This window comes from Macrobrachium nipponense, chromosome 31 (assembly GCF_015104395.2).
Source record: "Macrobrachium nipponense isolate FS-2020 chromosome 31, ASM1510439v2, whole genome shotgun sequence".
In the NCBI taxonomy this organism is placed as follows: domain Eukaryota; kingdom Metazoa; phylum Arthropoda; class Malacostraca; order Decapoda; family Palaemonidae; genus Macrobrachium; species Macrobrachium nipponense.
In genome coordinates, this window is record NC_061093.1 from 43,475,667 (window position 1) to 43,498,593 (window position 22,927).

At 39.3% G+C, this 22,927-nt stretch overlaps 1 protein-coding gene across 1 annotated transcript in view; it reads right to left on the bottom strand.

Annotated features, from left to right (window-relative positions):
• Positions 1-16,509, bottom strand: part of LOC135206927 (uncharacterized) — a 125,935-nt gene extending 109,426 nt beyond the window's left edge. Inside the window, 1 exon segment of the mRNA XM_064238429.1 lies at positions 16,404-16,509. The gene's annotated coding sequence lies outside the window, so the exon portion shown is untranslated.
• Positions 16,510-22,927: the final 6,418 nt, after the last annotated feature.

Genomic DNA, 22,927 nt, shown 5'->3' on the forward strand with positions numbered 1-22,927 from the left:
GATTATGTTGTGTTTCCACTTATAACTGAGAATATATGTTTAATTTGTGTCCTTTTTATTCGATCTTGTTGTTAGTATGAGTAGTACTAATTACGAGTGTTAATTACGAAGACCACTTCGCGTTAATTTAGGAATATAATGTTTGCAACTTATGCGTGATGGGAAAAAAATCTTGCAAGCTGGATGTCGGATCACGCCTTCTTTACTTCTTTCATGACGAAGTGCCAAAAAGGATTGCCATCATAGCGAGGGGCACCAACCGCATTTTCCCCGGTACTCTGTGGTCTTCAGTTTGACCTTTGGTTAACCACATCGGAGTCACCGATCGTTGCTAGTCCGACTGAGCGATGTTGCTTAGACATTCTCTCTCTCTCTCTCTCTCTCTCTCTCGTAACCATGCTCTTAATCAGCCTACATCATTCACTCACTCCTATCTCTTTGGAGAGAGAGAGAGAGAGAGAGAGAGAGAGAGAGAGAGAGAGAGAGAGTACTGATATAGCTTAATGTGAATCCCACCAATACTTACTCGATTAATTACACATGAAATAATCACACCCGGTAACTGTCCATAACACATCAAACGACTTGCAAATAACAATCCCAAACAGACGTTTGGCCTACGTTGATTTCACGCGTAATAGAAAACAGATTACAGCAACTCTAACTGTCTGAGCAACGGCCGTAATAATAATTAAATTGAAATCATCGATCGAAAATTATGGTAAAATCTTTTAAACATCAAATCATTTCCCACAGGATCCCCAGTTATAAAACTCCACAAAATAAGTCAACCTTGATGCTCTTCAGGTAATAATAATAATAACAATAGCAAGAGTCTGAAAACAGATAAAAAAATCAACCTAAATAAAAATGCACAAATATATGGGTCTTTCTTGTTTGCAAACCTGTTTGTACGCCCAAGGTGATGGCAGGGTAGGTAGGGGAAACATGACACACCCACCTCCTGCTGCAAACCTGTTTGTCCACCCAGGGGGTAAGTAGGTGATAAGTAGATGATCGGGAGGGGGTAGGGGAGACATGACGGGCAGCGCCGGGTTCCAGCGCAGCGTATCGCACGACATCAAGCTCGTAATAATAACATAATAATAATAATAATAATAATAATAATAATAGTGAACAACTTTCCAAGAACTTGTCTCTTCTTTCCGTAAACTGTTTCTTTTCCTCCATCACAAAGTTGCCTTTGCATCACCCCATGTTCTATTTCTTGTCAGAGTTCATTCATCAAATTCATCCATACGAAGAATCCCGTCCTTAAATACTCGTGCATGTGTGCGTAATGGCGCCCGGACCTTCACTGAAGGATCATCAACGAAAAGCGATATTATAACAACATCCTCCACCTGATAACATCAAACTGCAAAAACATCTTTCATGTGGTGATCACGCGAGTCTCGAGTTCCATTAGGTCAGGGGTCATAGGATGTTATTTCTGACCCTGTTGACGAAAACTAAAATCACAGTTTCTCATTTAACAGGATTTCAATTTGTCCGACTAAAGCGGATCTTTTCAGCAGCATTAAAGAGCAACGTGATAAGCGTTTCGGTCTATTCTTTATTATAATAATTAAGAACACTTCGAGAGTTCACTTGTTCTTGCAACTGTCACACAAACAAATGGAATAACAACCTTCAAATGATAATTTAAAGGAAAGGTCCCAGCATTGCCATAGCAGAGTAAAAATTGGATATGAAAACCTCACTCATTTTAAAAGTATTACTTTACAATTTTTCCTTGAGTCACTTTCACATTTCATATCCGTGCTGCTAAAAACAAAACATCAGTGGCCCAACACAACTCGTCTATTGCTATGCCCTCTCCATTATTTTTTACTTAATTCAGATTTATTTGCGACATCTTCAAAAACGAGAAAAAAACATTAAAAGCAAACAAAATAAAGTAACTGCTTTTTATGCGCCAAAGTCTTCAGGAAAACTGGTAATTTGCAACAAGAGCATATGCAAGTAAGATAAGGAAGCAGACAGAGCAATAATCGATCGGAATCACATAATGAAATGTACTGCTCTTCTCCCAGGTAAGCAAAATCACGAACATGAACTGGAGGATAATAGATACAAACTTGGAAGCTTTATCCCGAAATGTTGCCCTGAAAGAACCAAAGCCTCAAAATGCTCTCTGGGGAGGAAGCGTTCATCTGAATTTTTAATGTCATGGTGAGCAAATGAAAATTTCACTTGCACATTCTCAAGAAAGTTTTTCAAGAAGATTACACACACACACACACACACACACACACACACACACACACACACATATATATATTATATAATAATTATATATAATATATATATATATATATATATAGATATATATATAATATATATCTCTGATGATAGGTCAAGAGCAGAAACTAGAAAGCTTCGTAGTCGTCCTATATTTAACTCCAGGCCCGCAAAAGCGCTCGAAAACATACAGGGAAGGAGTACTGTTATCCTCTTTCCGAATCCATTTTGAATTTGGTGTTCGGTGCCAGGTTATTTAGTTATTTAGGCTAACACATAGCATATGTTGGATGCTGAACAAAACTAAGAAGAAAGATCCCCATAAATGAAGGATTCAACATATAGTATGATTGAAACACAGGACCAGAAGTGTATTTTGTGAAAATACGCCTTACTTGACAAAGGCGAGTTCTGGTAGGAGGAATTCTAGTTCTATCAACAACTGCCGTTTTACCAGATAAGGTTAATGCAGCAATTAGTCTAGAGAATGATAATAATAATAATAATAATAATAATAATAATAATAATAATAATAATAATAATAATAATAATAATAATAATAATAAATTGGCACAACAAACCAATGCACGGACAATACATGAGACAGACTAAAGAACTAGCCAGCGATGACACATGGCAATGGCTGCAGAGGGGAGAGCTCAAGAAGGAAACTGAAGGAATGATAACAGCGGCACAAGATCAGGCCCTAAGAACCAGATATGTTCAAAGAACGATAGATGGAAATAACATCTCTCCCATATGTAAGAAGTGCAATACGAAAAATGAAACCATAAACCACATAGCAAGCGAATGTCCGGCACTTGCACAGAACCAGTACAAAAAGAGGCATGATTCAGTGGCAAAAGAACCTCCACTGGAGTCTGTTTTAAGAAACATCAGTTACCTTACAGTAATAAGTGGTACGAGCACCAACCTGAAGGAGTGATAGAAAACTATCTGGCAAAGATCCTCTGGGACTATGGTATCAGACCAGACAGGGTGATACATGCAAATAGACCAGACGTGACGTTGATTGACAAAATCAAGAAGAACGTATCACTCATTGATGTCGCAATACCATGGGACACCAGAGTTGAAGAGAAAGAGAGGGAAAAAATGGATAAGTATCAAGACCTGAAAATAGAAATAAGAAGGATATGGAATATGCCAGTGGAAATTGTACCCATAATCGTAGGAACACTAGGCACGATCCCAAGCTACCTGAAAAGGAATCTAGAAAAACTAGAGCCTGAAGTAGCTCCAGGACTCATGCAGAAGAGTGTGATCCTAGAAACGGCGCACATAGTAAGAAAAGTGATGGGCTCCTAAGGAGGCAGGATGCAACCCGGAACCCCACACGATAAATACCACCCAATCGAATTGGAGGACTGTGATAGACCCCCCGCCCCAGAAAATAATAATAAATTAGTTATTATTATTATTAATTATTATTAGTTATTTTATTATTATTATTATTATTATTAATGTAAGCAAGAATTAAGACGTTGGCGTACTATAATACAAAGCCTTTAGTTTTGCATTCTACAATATACTAAAACGCACCCAAGTATAAGAACGCTTTTAAATTTCGGATTATATTAATCATCAGACTGCATTCATTTAAAAAACCATGTCATTTTTTTCGGATGCTGTCGGAATGGGTATCTTAGTGCCCTGGTTAAATGGCAAAAAGCGTAAAAGGCGGAATAGAAGGAGAGGGAACGACGACGGGCCACCCCTTCTTTATAAAGGTAAAAGTTTCATGCATCTAGAAGTAAGAGATGATGGCAAGAATTCCAAAGCCTGACGGTTCAAGGAGAGTGATGGATACCGAAATGGGTAATATCTGGATACCAGACTTCATTCAGCAAAATTGGAATGTGGTGGCTTGGCGGGTTTTACATAGAACGTTATAGAGGAATGAACTCGAACTTCTATCCATAATAATTGTGAATTCAGAAATGAAATGCAAATGAAATGCACATTTACATCGCTGCATTTTTTCGTGCAATATTACTCATTGCGGAGAAGCCTCTTTGGGCATTGCAAGACGAACCAAATACAACAACAAACGACGATAAAAAAAAGAAGTCATCTTATTGCCAGCAACAACCTCTCGAGATTCGAGAGCTTGTGATAGCAGTAGTCTTATCACTGTTTAACATTACATTACATTTCACAACTTCTTGTGGTCACTTAAGTGGAAATATGACGTGAGGATATTTCTGAAGTCTTTCAGACTCCAAAGAGAAAATCTGGGAATTTATAACACACAGTCGTTAAATGTTTCCTAAATATTATTCATATCGTGACCACAATCTTGTCCTAGAAGCGAAAGGTCATCTACCCGATTAGCATGCTTCCAAATTGTAGACACATACATACATACATACAGACACAAATACATACATATATATATGCATAAATTACACATATATATATTATACATATAATATACTACACTTATATGCATACGCAGACATGCATATGCAAACATATAATATACATCATATGTGTGTTTTAGCTGGAGGTTAAATGGGAAGTGTGAAAGTTTCGTAGTAACAAACAGCCGCTTAAAGAATTTTCTCTTTTCTCCACAGGCTGAGAACAATGTTCCTAAGATAACCATTCATTCTAAAAAGTTCAATAAAAACAACATTGCTCCACGCAAGAACTGCTTTCAGCTTTCGTTGGGCCTTAGAATTGAACTGCATAGAGAATTTAGGCCAAAGGCAAAGCACTGAGACCTATGAGGTCATTCAGCGCTGAAAGGGAAATTGTCAGTAAAAGGCTGAAAAGGAGCAACAGGAGGAAAACTTCGTAGTTACCCTGAAACAATTGTTTGGAGAGGGTGGCAAGTAAGATGGAAGAAAGAGAATATGAAAGGAGGTACAGTAAAAGGAACGAAAGAGGTTGCCGCTAAGGGCCGAAGGCAGGCTGCAAAGAACCTTAATCTCTGTATTGGCAAGATGTCTTCTGCAGATTCTGTCATTATTATCATATTTATTGCTGATATTTTACTTTTTTCATTATTACTGTGAATACTATCAAGTTAAAGTTTTTTTCACATTCAATTTTCGTATTTAGCTCTCTGGACCTGACTACTGTAACCACCCAAGGTATATAGATGAAATTTAAGTTATATAATCTGTGCACTAACTGTTATAACTCTCAATACATTTTTTTTTCTCACCAATATTACTACTGTTATTACCAGTATTATGATTACTATCTTTTATGCTACCTCAGCTATTTGGTGGATAAGTGCCGATTATTCTTTTTTTTTTTAATCATGTTGTCTCATGTATCTAGATTGTGTATGTTACTGTCTGCATTTTGTATATTTCATGAATATGGCCCTGAGCTGGAATAAAGGATATTATTATTATTATTATTATTATTATTATTATTATTATTATTATTATTATTATTATTATTATTATAATGCCTACAGTGCACCACGTGATATCTGGTCTTGTGGTTGCGGTATAATCTGTTGAGCTATAGGGTTTGGGAGAGACAAGATGTTCTTTGAAAATACTGCACCCAAATTCAAATAAGTGCAAAGAAACATACTGCAATCGACAAGCAATATATATATATATATATATATATATATAGATATATAGTATATATATATATATATATATATAATATATAATTTCCTGAACATAGCACCAATATAACTGATTAAATGAAAAATATATAATCTATATGTACAAGTTTATATTGAGTGTGTTCAGAGACTTCGCCATGTTAAGGCTTTCAGGGAAGATACCCTTCACAAACACTGTGGTGTCATTTAGCACTTCCAGAGTGATGTAAATTATACAGCTTCTATTTAGCATGAAACTGAGCACTAATATAGTATCGTAAGTAACCCTTATGAGACATGCATGCATCAACAAATAGAGGTTTGCACTGCATCAATCAATCACATCTTGCCACTGGTGCGTAACATGCAACTCCAGACATATCTAAAAGCCATATAAAAAAAGCAACTTGAAATATATGAAAAAATGAAGTAAGTCTCCCTCAGAAAGAAAAACAAAAAAGGAGAGGTGTAGTTACTCAGATTGCTAAAGTGACTACCAGTGCGTCACCAACTGAAGTCATCATCGAAAGAGCCCACCTACCGAAAATGGAAATCAAACCGAGACATAAATTACCGATGCCCTAACCCTGACAGAATCTGGAGCGACAGCCAAGAAAAACACAAACAACCTGACATAACAAAAGACAAACTGCAATCACCCAGCTGTGAACGCAAATAAACTGTTGGGGGGAGTCTGAAGCCACACCTCTGGTACAGGCGGATAGCTCAGTGCCAGGCGGGGGAACTATTTCCCTTCTAGAGAGAGAGAGAGAGAGAGAGAGAGAGAGAAGAGAGAGAGAGAGAGAATGGTCTGAGTATGAAGTATTTTGAACAGCATGAAACCCGGCGAAATCTCATTCATTCTAACGCCACTCTGAACATATAGGTTACGAGAACGCTCAATAACTTCTAATAAGATTGCCGGAGGGTTACATTTGCACACAAAAATAAAAAACCGCTCTGTTTCAGTGCAGGAGATCTTTCTAAACATTTTAGCAACGAGAGTTCACTGCTATAACTTAAAATATACTAAAATTACTTCTTACATTCAGCAAACTTTCAAGAAACAAGTTCAAGTAAAACCATAAATAAAAAGCTTTAACACACGGTTACTCTCGAATCTCGACGAGCCGCCTTAAGGCATAGTATTGCGATGACCTTCCTGGACAGCCACTTTTTGTCGAAACTCCCAGGAGCAAATTAGTACCTTAGTCAAAGTGCAGAAGCTAATACTCGGCTCCTTCTCTCTCTCTCTCTCTCTCTCTCTCTCTCTCTCTCTCTCGCGTAAAGCAAGCCATATTTTATAACATTTATTTGCAACAATCACATCCGAGAAAATTTCAATAAGCGTCTGTCAATACATGAAAGATTTGTTGATGCTCGAGAAACGAAAAAAACCCAAATTTGCTCCAAACAGGCCAAACGATTTTCTTGAAAGACATTTTATAAGAGATGTAAGAATCAACACAACTGCTCGGTAATACCACTTAGATAATATGAACAGAACGTTGTTATTCGCTCTTTTGCTTTAAAGAGGGGAGTCCGTACTTCGAACCATTAAACCGAAACACTAAATATGTATAAACGATGGCAATTATTGGCGGCCATGACGTTTAAATATTATAAATCACCTATAATGCATTTGATATGCACAGTGCCACTATGAATTTCCCACTGGACAAAGAACTGCTATATAATAATCAATATATCTTAATATATATATAATGCTATATATATCATATATATATATATATGTACATATATATATATCTATATACATATATATAGACCTATATATATACAATAATATACGGTATGCATGTGTGTGTATATGTGTGGGCGTATTATCCATCTTTTCGAGCATGAAGTCATAGAAAAATAAACACACTAAAGCACTATGTAGGCCGTAATGATCACGTAAATTGTTATTTAACAATGTGTAAGTGGATACACTTGCACGAAGGTCATACTGAAAGGGAGGAAGAAAATGTACTTGACGTCTATTTACTCTTCTCTATCTCTCTCTCTCTCTCAAAAAAAAAAAAAAAAAAAAAAAACTTTTCTACAAATATACAATTCACCTCCATTCCTTCACACGAAGCAAGGTGACCTGAGTCGCCCGACGAATGACAGAGGAAAGAATCCTACAACTTTTGGTATTTCATGTAATTTGTTCCCGGTATTCTCATTGAAAATATTTGCCTCCCAATATTTCCAGAATCTCAAACTTCGTTGCTAACTTTGCCAGTTTTTTCTAAGTTTAATTTGGAATAGGATCAACAACAAACGGACTCTGTAATTCGAGAGAAGCATGTTCATTTTCATCCCTGACACTCTTCCGCCTTTGATTGATGTGCAGGAACTCGACCCCTGCGTTCAGGCCATATTTGCAAAGGAAGGAAGCAACAGGATTTACACATACGAAATACAGGTGGTTAAAACAACCTTACAGATCAGCGTTGTATGTGAACACGTTAAATACAATTCGTTTTTCGTCCACATATCAGATAACGTCGGGACAAATTCCTATCACGAATGTATAAAATTGAGTTGAATATAAAATTTAGGCCAAAGGCCAAGCACTGGGACCTATGAGGTCATTCAGCGCTGCAACGGAAATTGACAGTAAAAGGTTTGAAACGTGTAGCTAACAGGAGGAAAACGCGCAGTTGCACTATGAATCAAGTGTTAGGAGAGAGGGTGGAGAGTAAGATGAAGAAAGAGAATATGAAAGGAGGTACAGTAAAAGGAACGAAAGTGGTTGCAGCTAGGGGCCGAAGGCACGCTGCAAAGAACCTTCAAGTAATGCTCCTACAGTGCACCGACGGCACTACCCCCTTACGCGTCAGATAACGTAAAAGGGCCAAATTGCTATCCAGAATGCGTAAAATGGACGCATTTGAAAATCAGGTAGACAGTATAACGAAAAATATCCACGAAGACGCCATATTACTCAACTCAGGTGAGATAAAACTTATCATAGGAAGCAAACGTCGAGTCTGACAAAAAGCACTCTCTGCTTTTACCCGAAGTCCAAAGCAATCCTTTAACTTTTCTCTGTATTTGTTTGTATGGTGTTTTTACGTTGCATGGAACCAGTGGTTATTCAGCAACGGGACCAACCGACGGCTTTACGTGACTTCCGAACCATGTCGGAAGTGAACTTCTATCACCAGAAATACACATCTCTGACTCCTCAATGGAATGGCCGAGAATCGAACCCGCGACCACCGAGGTGTCAGGACGCTAATACCATACCAACCACGCCGCTGAGGCGCTTTTTTTTCTGTATTTGATCATCGCCGGCATTTTTCTCTGTGGATGCGTTGCGCCTCCGTGCCGATACCACCTGTGTCCTGGTTCTATGATCTCTGGCAGGATCAGTTCTTGTTTTGTGTAAATCTCACTTTATGAACGTCTATCGCACACATACGAGTCCTTAATTATAAAGGAAAACTTACCCCGGTTACATGTCAGTCTATTATCTGGAGGAAATGGAGTATTAAAAACATAAAAATGTGGAAACAAAGTCCAATGGGAAACAAAAGAGCAAGGTCGTAAAATCTGAAGTAAAAAACAAATAACAATAACAACAACAAAGACGACAACAACAAAAGTCAACGGAGACTGAACCAGTTGTGCTCGGGCGAAATGGCTCTGTCGTAAAATATGGAATGGGAGCATATCATCCATGTTAGTTTCTTTTTTTTTTTCTTTTTTTTATGACAGGCCTCTCCAAAGCTTGACGCGCACTTCCATCACGACGGCCATTTATTATTCACGGTCTTCAGACGAAATCGTTTCATGTTCAGTCTTAAGAGTTCCCAACAAACACTTTAGCAACCCTCAGTGTGGTATTTATTTCATATAAACCAGAACTCAATTAAGCATTCTGGGAGTACTGCCTCAGCATTCCATGTTCGCTATTGACCATTCCAAACAAAAAATTCCAACTGCATTTCTACCGCTGACATATCGCCAAAGACACCACAATGGTTCCTGGAAAGACAGATAACTCTGCAATCTTCTCCTAAAAAATGATGAGTTTGTGAAATACCGAGACCGCCCTCCCACCCCTGTTTTGAATACGAAGGTCAAGGTCAAGGCCTGAAGATCACTAGCACTGCAGTCATCTGAAAGGATTCCATTGGCGAAATAAAATATTCCCACGCTCGATCTCGTACCAAGGACATCTACCTATGAACGATGGTCTACTTTTGCGCCAAATTTGACACATTATCGTTTAAAACACGTCGAAAGACTTGGGAAGGTACGCAGGGCACACGAGAGGCGATCTATAGTTACCCCGAACGTCGCCGGTAAAGGGGTAAAGATTTGATTGATCTTAATGTCCCTTTACGCGTATAAACCATTACTTTACCTCACAGCTATTATGTTTACGACAACAGCATAAACTAACTCCGATTCGAGTAGATGGATACAGTGCTATAAGAAGAAACCAGCCCATGCACAGCAGAATTATACTTTCCGTTAACAATCCTGTCAACAGCAGGAATGTATTAAGACGAAGCAGAGAGTGATTGGCTTACAATCCGTGTTTTAAATATATATATATATATATATATATATATATATATATATATATATATATATATATATATATATATATATATATATATATATATAGAGTACATCTTCGGGGCACAAAGATGTGTTAAATACACGAAAGTGCTTGGCACTCTGTCTTTTCATTTCTAACTTTCTTAGTAGCTTCAGCTTATATCTATATATATATATATATATATATATATATATATATATATGAAGTGTTGGAACTCTCCCTTCACCCGTGTTCCCTGTCTTTTACAACCTCCACCAGACTTTTCCTTCACACTCTGGGGCTGGCTAAGTAAGGGATTCTGTGCCTAATTAAAAATGGAAGTTATACTTCTTCATTGTTTATTGTTATCACACGTAAGACTGCCAGTCAGTTTTTTTTTTATACTGACTTATTTTAACAAGTATGAAATGTTTATGTTGGGAACGGATGGATCACCTTGCATATTACTATGCTCAGTGATGTCTGTGCATGGCTGGTGAATATCAGTCATCCTCCTACAACACTCTGGGTACACACACACACAGAGAGAGAGAGAGAGAGAGAGAGAGAGAGAGAGAGAGAGAGAGAGAGCAGATTAAAGTTTCGTGAACCTACAATCTGGACCAATTTTAGTATGTGATGATGATAACAATGTGATGCAAATGTCATCATAAACACTTTTAGAGAGAGAGAGAGAGAGAGAGAGAGAGAAGAGAGAGAGAGAGAGCAAATTCAGTTTCGTGAACCTTCACTCTGGAAAAAATGAAGATTGTGATGATGATATTTATGATGCAAATGTCATCATCAACACTTTTAACGACCAACATCTAAGCAAAACAAAACAAAATAATAAGATGAGCTTTTAAGTCTGCATTCCGCATACCCAATGAATATATAGTCATGCAATCAGTTATCAGTTTAGCTGTTATAGTAGTAATATAATAATAATTGCGTCCAGTTCAAAATCAAATTAAGACTATAATTGATTCCGTACTGCTTAGCATTGTTCCTTGACGGTGTGGTTTATAAATTATAAATATAATAAACACAATTTTGCTCTGCACATCATCTAGGTTGGCTCCTCTCATGGGTGTGATCAATGACCAGTAGGCACTGCTGCTATTTTGACAGGCAATGTTAACAGTTTTGTACACATCCATAAACTGTTTACACAAACAGTTTAAGAAACTCTTCTGCCTTTTCTCGCACAAAAGTACGCTGTTGATTTTTCGTGGTAGTCATTTTTTTTACGATTGCTATAGTAGATTCACATCAACCGTGCATTTGATGTCTAGGCCAGTCCCTTACGACGCTCCTGATTGGCTGTTGATAAGTCTATTACAGGGTCGGAAACTCTCAGTCTCTCGAGAGAGTTCACGTAGGCAGGATGTATGTTCCACATCTCCTGAGGGATACTTTTGAAAGACGTATCCCTCAGGAGATGTGGAACATACATCCTGCCTACGTGAACTCTCTCGAGAGACTGAGAGTTTCCGACCCTGTAATAGACTTATCAACAGCCAATCAGGAGCGTCGTAAGGGACTGGCCTAGACATCAAATGCACGGTTAATGTGAATCTACTATAGTGTTAACTTTACGCTTCTCTGCGAATGGAATTATGTATCATTATAGTTATCATTCCAAAGGGTTTTATTGAAGACTCATTACCAAGTAAGGTCTCCATACTCCAACAACCTTAGATTTACCCGACTCATACTGTTAGTTTTCTGCAACTCTGGATACTTTCGAAAATTCACTGCTCCGTTCAAAAGCAAAATTGTCAGATTCCTTAAAAAAGACAAAAAAAAAAAAAAATCCGAATAGTAAGAGACGAAGATCCCTGACACTAGAGGTACATCTTTTCAAATCAAATTATTTGCGAATTATCAGCTTTTATCCAGTATGTACAGAACAGAGGTCCGACTGGGGCAAAAGCTGATCGCGACAGACTTATTTTTTATTTACCTTTCTGGTCTAGAGTTTCAGCCCAGCGGAGTTATACACTTTTAAGTTACAGTTTTTGCACTCGCTCGCAAGCTTTTTCCTAGGGTCGCTTCATCAAAGTGAACGCATAGAGTTGCTTTTGGCTTTAAACATCTCAACGAACATACAACCAATAAACTAAATCGTTTGCGTGATAGACCATACATGGATAAGATAATCTCTTTGAATGCCCTATTATTATGTAATAATAAATAGAGACTAAACTTCAGCATGGAACATAAACTCATCGCCATTTATGAATGAACTTTTTCATTCCTTGATACACACACAAACGCGCGCAACCTCTGTATAACTACATACGTGTAAAATTGTCCTTGTACTACGGCGGAATAACTGTCGGCATCTAATACATAACAGCCATCAAAATCTGGAAACCGTAAACTATTTACATAAGCAAAATCAGAACGAAAATTGCACACAAACACCCCAGACAGATATCAAAAGACGTCATTTCCTGTGATCTTTTATTCATAATTACCTACTTCTTGAGAGCAGGTGTTCCAACATAGGCGCGTTTTGTGGTATAACACTACGACTGTAGGTTTTCCTTCCTGTAAGGTTCAAGAAAGGTTCACAGTTCAACGTATTGGCTGCCCTTTGTCAAAGGTTTCTGCTGTAACCATCAGTATCACTCCCACTCCCCCGGTAAGGTTATCGGTTGTTTTTTACGCAATGGATTAATTAATACCGTTTCGAATTCCATTCTGACGGGGTTGGCTTCTCAAGTTGATGGCGCATTGTGAATATATAAAAATAATAATTGATAACAATAACAATGCAATTAAGTTGTACTTCACAGGATGTTTATATTTATTATAACTGAGTAATATTACGTGTCTCTTCCAATTATAATTATCATAATAATTATAATTATTTTCAGGTACAATATGCAAACCCCCAATAATTTTTATCATGTCGAATCTTTAGTGTCTACAATAAACTTCCATTAAAACCGCAAAACGTTCGTATGAATTCTCTTCATAAGGAATTACATTGAAAATTAATAATCATAAACATGCGCAATAAATCAGTCCAGAATGTTCTATGATTTTTTGGTTTGTTTGTTTGTTTGTATGGTGTTTTTACGTTGCATAGAACCAGTGGTTATTCAGCAACTAGACCAACGGCTTAACGTGACTTCCGAACCACGTCGAGAGAGAACTTCCATCACCAGAAATACACATCTCTAACTCCTCGATGGAATGCCGAGAATCGAAATCGTGGCCACCGAGGTGGCAGGCCAAGATCATACTGACCACGCCGCTGAGGCACTCCACGGAGTTGTTGGGTTCTTAAGTTGTAAATTGTAGCTCGAGATCATTTTTTATTAAGTATCCGAGTTCTTCACTGTGCTTCATATGGAAAGTTTGCTTTTTTTTACCTGGAAATAATAGTTTTCTGTCTACGAGAGAAAGATGAAGAAAAAAATAATTATAAATTTGGATAAAAACCCAAACAATATGGGTAGTAACGCTAATTGACCCCAATTAATATGGGTAATAACACTAATTCCACAAAAAGTATAAAATTATAAGGAATAAAAACATACGAAATAGCAATATAGATTACGTTAACCGTAAAAATACTAATAATAATATTCTAGTAGTATAATCAGTAGAGAGCATTTCTCCAGCAAAAAGTCCCAAAGCCAACAGGCGGCTTCGTTCTGAATCCCCGAGATCGAGAGTGAACTTATCTCGTGGAGTTTCACATACATCCGTAAACGCGTATTTGTTTATAAAACGAACTTCATAAAAGTTGGAGAAATGAAAACTACGAACATTTAACATCAGGCTAAACGTGAACTGGTAACAAACTATTGTTGAATTGCATCTGCTTCACTGCACTTTCATACGTTTAAAAGAACCGAGATTTTTGTTTGTTTGTTTCTTTGTTTGTATGGTGTTTTCACGTTGCATGGAACCAGTGGTTATTCAGCAACGGGACCAACGGCTTTACGTGACTTCCGAACCAAGTCGAGAGGGAGCTTCTATCACCAGAAATACACATCTCTGACCCCTCAGTGAAATGCCCGAGAATTGAACTCGCGGCCACCGAGGTGGCAGGCCAAGACCATACCCATCACGCCACTGAGGCGACGGAAAGATTTATGCACAAGCTGCAGTGGGAAAATAAAACGATACAATACAAAGAAGATGACAGAAGCAAATGTGTGTCAAAAGAGGCAGCTTGAGGTAGGATATGTAGCTTAATTATGTCATACAGTCTTCATGAAGACCGGAAATTTAAAATGGTTACGAAACAAGAAAGCTGATTTTCATGTACAATATAACCCAACAGACAAAATAAAACTGAAAACTTATTCGCCTCTGCTTTTTTGTCGTTTGTCTAAGATCGAAAACATATTCTTGCTGCCTTCGGAGAGGGGCAGATTTACAAATAACGTGGTGAAAATAATTTGAATTGCATAATTTACTGGAACTAAGGCGATAAGTAACCTCTACCTTTAAATGTACCGTCGTGACCATCAGTTAAATACTCTCCCATTCACTGTCACGACAGTGGATAAAACACCAATGCTTGAGACACGCTATGATAGGTGAATAAATAATATATCTTAGTCAAGTAAATCACCTATAACTGAAAATTCATTCGACTTCAAAGTTGGATAAATCCTCGCCAATATGCGATTCCGATCCTTTCAAAATCACTGTCAACAACGTACCACTCTGAACAACAAATATCAAAAATGAAATACAAACAATTCCAGTGACTTGTGCCACTGTGTGAACTCGGATGACCTCGTCATAGACTATAACTTCACGACTGAATCTAGTTAATTTTAACACCGTAATAAACTTTATACTATATTCAATACTACATGATGATTAACACCACTCAGTCATAAGCAAATTGTGAATTGCAAAAATATTCGACAATGCTACAGCATCGAGTAAATCATTTGATCAAATCATTACAAAAGATTTATTTTGATTGCCCCAAAATTTCTTTCCCATAAATCCCTTACTCCTGGATCAGTGTCATTACTGAATTTATCGGCATAATAGTCTTCCTTGTAACTAACGCTAAGCTTTGGCGCTCTATCCTTGCTTAAGCCCGTTCTAAATACCTCTGTATTTTAATAAAACAAAAAATTGTGTAAGGAAGGATTTCAAACGAGCTAGCGCCTACGTCAGTTTGTGCTTTCAACCTGATAATACACTTGGTGTCAGCCTATCTTACGTGTTCATGCATTACGGGCCAGGCAAGGAAATATGCATATATTTGTAGAAGTGCATGTCATCATCGCCCTTTCTTTTTTCATTAAAAAAAAAACAGACCAAATCTCGTCGCTTCTATCCACACAATAATCTCCTTAATTAGAAATATCTAAATTATAAAGTACTTGTATTTGCAAACATCCGGTTTCCTTTAACGTTTTTCATGTTCCTTCCTTTTAGTCTCATTTTCACATCACAAACAGGATCATGTCAAGATTTGCGAATCCAAGTTGTTCAAGACAATATTATACTACTTTGATTTTTATATATACATATACATATATATAATATATATACATATATTTACACACACAAATATAATATATAATACACAAACATATATATATATATATATATATATATATATATATATATATATATATATATATATATAAAGCAAAGTGGTATAATATTGCCTTGAAAAACAGTGGGCTTGCTAATCTTGGCATGATCCAGATCAAACCATAAATAAACCTTAACACTACGAATTTACGTCAAAGAAAATATACAAATCACGGGGAGAAAAGGGCTGTTACAAAAAAAAAAATGTATATAAAGTTCGTCTCCATTATTTTCTGAACACTGCAGAACAAAACATTAAAACAGCTTTGTCCCTTTGAGAAGCTAGTCATGAGACAGACACTAATTTTCATACTTAAAGAGTTATCTTATAAACAATATCTTACAAATAAAATTACAAAAAAGAAAAAGGAACGCCCTAGAATAAACACTTACTCTAGGTGCGTGCGGTCATATCAAGCCTATAGTCCACAATCGAAAACAAACTAAATCCCACCACACAAAGACGGAGCTATAACACCCAACCTCAACAACGTCAGCATGGGAACTGAGGCATGCTCGGAGAGTAGACTCGGAGTCTCGGACTCTCGAGTCTCGACTCTCGAGTCAGTCTCGTTCTCGCGACGCCTTGGGGAAACGGTCCATCGTGTCATGCAAGGGTGTCATCTTCTATAACCCGAGGTCTTTCATACCATTGCTGTAAATTATAGGCCGTTCTTTCCGAAAGTAACCACTTTTATGACTTTATGACATACGTCGCTTTTGTGATAGATATACTCGTATAACTTTGTTTATAGATTCACTTAGTAGAGACTATACTACTGATTCCGTTTTTTTTTCTCTCTCTCCTTTCATTTATTCCCACGTATGAATAGATACTAACTGAACACAACCTCTAACACTCAAAACGAAAAATGGTAATGACGTGAAGAAGCACCAGGATGAAATGAAAACGAAAATAATGCCCCATGATTTATGGCAGATAAGATAACGTCACGTCGTAAAAGGGATAAACAAATGATGTCCAAGAATAGTCGCAACAATTTCTGTCATAAAGGTCCATCTTTTTAGTGCACGACCTGTATTTTGTTTCACTAGTTACTGCTGTGTTTATCTATACATTTACCAATCTTCAAAATGGATAAACAAACAAAATCGAACGAAAAAACGGCAATGTCATTTACAATGTATTATCTTTCTACAACACGAGGGTTAGGTAGGTAGTACTTCATTTACCTACTAATACATTAATTCGTCGTACCTTTTGCAAATAATATTGTGTCAAAGTAATGTTTTCAAACTTCATAATACATATAAAATGAGACAACATTAACCTACTAGGAAATACGAAACACGAAAAATCAAATATACGAACGCGATTTAACCCTCAAATCTACTTATTTCAGATATTCCCTCCCGGAATTTTAATCTCCTTCTCCATCCCTTACAATACAATGTTTGTTTGTATGGTGTTTTTACGTTGCATGGAACCAGTGGCTATTCAGCAGCGGGACCAACGGCTTTAGGTGACTTCCGAACCACGTCGAGAGTGAACTTCTATCACCAGAAATACACATCTCTCACACCTCGGTGGAATGCCTGAATATCGAACTCGCGGCCACCGAGGTGGCAGGCCAAGACCATACCAATCACGCCACTGAGGCGCTCTACAATACAATGATACCTTGGCATAAGAGAGAGAGAGAGAGAGAGAGAGAGAGAGAGAGAGAGAGAGAGAGAGAGAGAGAGACTCCGTAACAGCGAAACCGACTTAAAAAAACAGTAGCTGTCGTATATATTCAACGTAGACAAGACAGACTGGCTTGTGCGCATGCTCATTATGAGCAATATGTATTCAGAGCATTCGGTAGAAGCGCAGTCGCTCTCTTATCATTAGCGTGACCAAATATGCAGACGGTGAGCAACGCTCAACAGGTTGAGCCGAGGTCATTTAAATATACTCTTGGGTCAACCGATATATAACTCCACCTCGTCAGAGATGAGTAATGACAAGCATCTCTGAAAACCGCACGGGTCCTATATAAATAAAAATGGTCTTTATCAGCAGTATTTTTTAATCGATTAAGACAAGAAATGGTCTAGGGGCCATAGAGTCAAGAGATTATCTTTTTAACTCTCGCTACACACGGCCTTTCTAGTCTGTGGAACCTTCTCAAAAGAGTATTATGTGTCCTTTTACGCTCACTGTTTATTCTGAATAATACTATTCTTAGGCACTCACAAATAATGGTGACTCAATGAAATAACTAATCAAGTATACTCATATAAACAGGATACATAAATCTCATTCGGTCATTTCCTAACGCTCTCCAATGTTCATTCGAAATTGGTTTTAGTCCTCTCTAACTTCAGTTTGTTATCAATCTAAATTTTATCTTTTATACGAAAGCAAAATCGTCAACACAGTAACAATGTTATAAAAAGTAGTACTTGGAATGACGATGTACGAAGTAGTAGTACGTTTATTGGAAAGCTTGCGGGGAATTTCACAATAAAGTACATAACAGAAACACTGATCGAGAAAATACAGCTCAAATTTCATTAGGCCGAACAAGAGTATCTTCCTGCGTATTAAGTGCGTTTTCTCCAGTTGACCCTATTATTTTTCACGTTTTCTTTAATATCTTGTGGTAGCAACAGTTACAACATAAGTAGTACTATAAAAAGTAGATTCACGAATCACAGCAGCATTTGATGTCTAGGCCAGTTCCTTACGACGCTCCTAATTGGCTGTTGATAAGCCAATCACAGTGCTGGAAACTGTCAGTCTCTCTCGAGAGTTCACATAGGCAGAATGTATGATCCACCGATCCCGAGGTATAGCCTACATCTTTCAAACGTATCCCTCAGGAGATGTGGAACATATATCCTGACCATGTTAATCTCGAGAGAGACTAAGAGTTTCCAGGCCTATGACTGGCTTCTCAACAGCCAATCAGGAGCGTCGTAAGGGATGGACCTAGACATCAAATGCACGGTTGATGCGAATCTACTATAGTACTAGTATAATGGCTGTCTATAGCCTACCGCCAGTAATGGTTAATCTGGTACGAAATTTTAAATACTTTACTGGGAATGATTTCAATAAAAATACAGTCTCACTAAATGCTATCATACTTACGAGGGCTCTTAAAATATCACGAATCCTCCCACATTTATAATTTTTTTGGCAAACTGCATCACCGTATAGCCTAATAAATAACCGCAGGCTTCATCGCTCTTCGCCACGGAAAATGAATTCGCATTTGTTTGCGGACTGTCATTAACTCCTATCAGTCTTGCAGTTAACGTAACGATCATTTGGGGGCTGTGCAAACACGCATCATCCACAGCTCATGGCAATAGCTATCGGCTGGACGGCACCGAGTATGATTAACGCAGAGCTCATGTTATAATTAATCAAGTCCGCCCACCCCAAGCAGAGGGCGGGAGGCGGGAGGGGGTACGATCCAGTTCCCTGCTATCTCTTCTTCCTTCACACGTAGCAATTAGACTCAGGCTTCACCTATCAACCTCAAGCGCTTCCGGCATTATTAAAAGATAGCCGTTACTATACCTTGCTATGACAGGGACGGAAGAATAAAGTGGGTTAAGAGGAATGGTGATAAAAGATAATGAAATAGCCTTCTGCTGTACAAAAAGCGTTAGTTTTATCAGCGAGCGGGCACTTTTATGAATTGCAATTCTCCTGCTGATTAATGATCGATGCTGCACTCCAACTATAATTCACTGATAATTAAATTCTTCTTGAGCAAAATAATTTTTAACGTTTAATATCGATCACAAAGATCTCAGGCAAAAACTATAAAAACACCAATTGATCATGTTGGGGGGAGGGGGGATCACTATTATAGGCTCGTTCATTATAAGGGAAGGGGTGTACTATATCATAACTGTAGGGGACACGGTACGTCATGGCAGGAGGAATCGTAAAATAACCTTATTTTCGCTGTAATTATTTTAATAATAATTCACCGAAGACCTGCCCCTTCTCCTCTTCCCAAGAGCACAGCCAAGACTGAAAGATAAACGACAATAATTTAGAAAAACCTTGGCATCACCAAATGACAAGGTTGCCAAAAGCTGCTTCCGAAGTCTGACCTGATGATGTCTTGGTAACTACTGACTGGTTCTAAACACACCATGGCGCTCTCAGGCACCAACGCATAATTATCAACGATGAACGGCATTCTCTTCTTTCGGTATATTGTTTTCAATCTCCCATCCCATATATTAGGTAGATTTGTTTGTATGGGGTTTTTACGTTGCATGAAACCAGTGGTTATTCAGCAACGGGACCAACGGCTTTACCTGACTTCCGAACCGCATTGAGAGTAAACTTCTATCACCAGAAATACACATCTCTGACTCCTCAATGGAAAGCTCGAGAATCGAACTCATTGCCACCGAGTTAAATTAAGTATATCTTGGTTTTACCAGACCACTGAGCTGATTAACAGCTCTCTCAGGGCTGGCCCGAAGGATTAGATATTTTTACGTGGCTAATAACCAATTGGTTACCTAGCAACGGGACCTACAGTTTATTGTGGAATCCGAACCACATTATATCGAGAAATAAATTTCTATCACCAGAAATAAATTCCTCTGATTCCGCGTTGGCAGAGCCGAGAATCGAACTTCGGACCACCAGATTGGTAGGCGAGCGGGAAAATCACTCGCCAACGAGGAACTGTGGCCAACGAGGTGGTAGTCTAAGACCAAACCGACCACGCCACTGAGGCGCTATATAGAATTCGGGGTTAAATTTCTGACTGCAATCACCAACTCGATGATTTTCCAGTTTCTACCCCAGAAGAAAAAGACAAGAAAAGGTGGAAGTTCTCTTTTTATAAATGGTACGAAAGTGCGCAGCAATTCTCGGTCTCAAAAAGATGCTGATATGATTTTTCCCGGTGAAAAAATAAAGTGACACAAGAAAAGATAAAGCTTGCTGACTATCACCAAATGAAAGAGGGCGACTTTCAGGCTAAGATATAGTAATAAAGAAACCAACATGAAAGTGAGCGCAGTAAGAAAAACAGAAATACAGCGGTCAATTACTTTAAAAAATAAATAAATAATAAAATTATCCAAACTAGAAAAATTAATAAGGCAAATAACGATGATTAAAAGATAAATTAAAACTCTCAAGTTTAATGATGAATGGATGGAAAGAACCTGGCCAACCAACATAAAAACTATCGTCCGATTTAAATTTCCGAAGGTTAAGCTAGATGGGATTTTTTTTAAATGATGCAGATGTTTACCGAAAGTCTATAGGATAAAAAAACAGTGCGGATGTTACCGATAGTTTAGCTACAGGGTTTCTAATCCTCATCAAACCAGGAACGATAGGGTACCAAAAAGGGATGCAAACTTGACCTATAATACCTAATATGTTGAACGACGACTACCAAAGATTATTCCAGCCTAATTTTCACTATCTAGTAAGTCAAGTCCAAAACGGTGCCACTGGAAGCCGATAAATTTATGCTTCATACTTCAAAAAGACCTACTTAAAATGTTATCACAGAATATAGGAGACAAGGAAACACCAATTGAAAAAGGTAAACAAATGTAGCCTAACTCAGGTAGTTTTGTAAACATTTTCCTTTTTGCATTCCTTGACATAACCCATTAGGATAAAAAATGGGTTCCAGGACGGAGGGGCAATATTCGCTTCATGTCCCAGGACGGGTGGGCCAGATGAGCAGGCCATGTCCGCCACATGTCCTGGGACGGGTGGGCCTAGCCCGCCGCGGGTCCAGGGATGGTCGGGCGATGTCTGCCTGTCCTGTTACACGTGGTGGACATCACCTGCCCATTCCAGGACACGTAGCAGACATCACCCGCCCGTTCTGGGATACGTGGAAGGCATTCGACGACCGTCATAGGACCCACGACAGGCCCGGCCCACCCGTCCTGGGACTTGAGGCGGACATCGCCGGCCGGTCTCGGGACCCACAGCGGGCCAGGCCCGTTCGTCCCACGACACATGACGGATATTAACCGCCCGGCTCAGGACCTGCAGAGGGCCCGTCCCAGGACACGTAGTGTACATTGCCTGCCCATCCCAGGATCCATTGCAGAAATAGCCAACCCATCACGGAACCCATGGCGGAAGTCGCCCACCCGTCCCGGGACCGGTGTCGGGCCAGACCCACCCGTCCCGGGACCCATGGCAAACATCACCCGTCTGTCCCAGGACCCATGTCTGGCCCAGCCACCAGTCCCAGGACCAGTGACGAACATTGCCCGCCTGTACCAGAACCTGCAGCAGTCCCGGCCCTCCCGTCGCAGGACATGTGGCGGACATCCACCCATCCCAGGACCCGTAGCATACATCGCCTGCCCATCCCGGGGTCCATAGCAGAAATTGCCAGCCCATCCCAGGTCCTGTGATGGGCAAGACCCACCTGTCCCGGGACCCGTGGCAGGCCCAGCCAGCCAGTCCTGGGACCCATGGAGAATATTGCCTGCCTGTACCAGAACCTGCAGCAGGCCCAGCCCTCCCGTCCCAGGACACATGGCGGACATCACCTACCCGTTCCAGGACACATGGCGAACATCACCCACCCATCCCGGGACCTGTGGCAGGCCAGACCCACCTGTCCTGGGACCCATGGCAAACTTCACCCGTCTGTCCCGGGACCCATAGCTAGCCCCGCCCGCCAGTCTTGGGACCTGTGGTGGACATCGCCCGCCTGTCCAAGTACCTGTGGCAGGCCGGGCCTGCCTGTCCCAGGACCCCCGGCAGACCCGGCCTGCCAGTCCTAGGACCCGCAGTGGGCCCATCCCACCCGTCCAAGGACACGTGGTGGACATCACCCGCACGTCACAGGACACGCTGTGGGCCCTGCCCGCCTATCCCGGGACACTTGGCGGACCCAGTCCGCCCATTCCGCAACACATGGCAGACATCGCCCGCCCTTGCCGGG